Genomic DNA, 698 nt, shown 5'->3' with positions numbered 1-698 from the left:
CTAGAAGCAAAAGGTCTGAGAACAAGAGCTCTGGGGGACGATCCTGTGCTGTGGTCACTTTGTCCTGAGAGCCATTTACCCATTTGCTTCCCCAGACCCTGGGAACTCCTCCTCTGCTCCTCCTGTGTGGCTGAGGGCACCCACAGGGCCTGCTCCCACCTGGGGAACACCGTGGCCAGCTGGGAGTGCCAGGGCTGCGCTGATCTGGCCGCTGGTAAGAGCCAAAACACCGGAGTGTGCCCCTGGGCTGGGGACAGCCCTCTGGCCGATCCTGCCCTGGCCTTGGTGGTCCATGCCCTTGACCTTCCTGCTTCTCCTCCCCGAGGTTGCTGGCCCCAGCAGCCGCTCCAGATGCCCCCTGCCCATGCGGCTGTGGCCGAGCACCCGCGCTCAGCGCCGGGCCCAGGGGCCATACAGCCAGCCCAGCAGACTGAGACTAAGATGTTTCCAAGGATCAAAGCTGGTTTATGTCTCATTCCACCCATCATTAGAACTTCGTGTGAAAAATTCTGGAACTGATTTAGCTTGAGTCAGTAGTTAAAGGCAACTCAAAGCCATGCGCCCGCAGCAAGCGGGGAGAGATGCACTCCCAGCCAGGGGTTGCCGGAGCCATTGCCCACCTTCCCGGCTCTGGACACCACCAGCCCCAACACCACCGGCCAGCGCGACCCTGGGGACCCCCGCACCACGCCCGTGCT

Source organism: Apaloderma vittatum, unplaced genomic scaffold (assembly GCF_000703405.1).
Source record: "Apaloderma vittatum isolate BGI_N311 unplaced genomic scaffold, ASM70340v1 scaffold3911, whole genome shotgun sequence".
NCBI classification, from domain to species: domain Eukaryota; kingdom Metazoa; phylum Chordata; class Aves; order Trogoniformes; family Trogonidae; genus Apaloderma; species Apaloderma vittatum.
The sequence above is the reverse complement of the archived record's forward strand: the minus strand, read 5'-3'. Positions refer to the sequence as shown.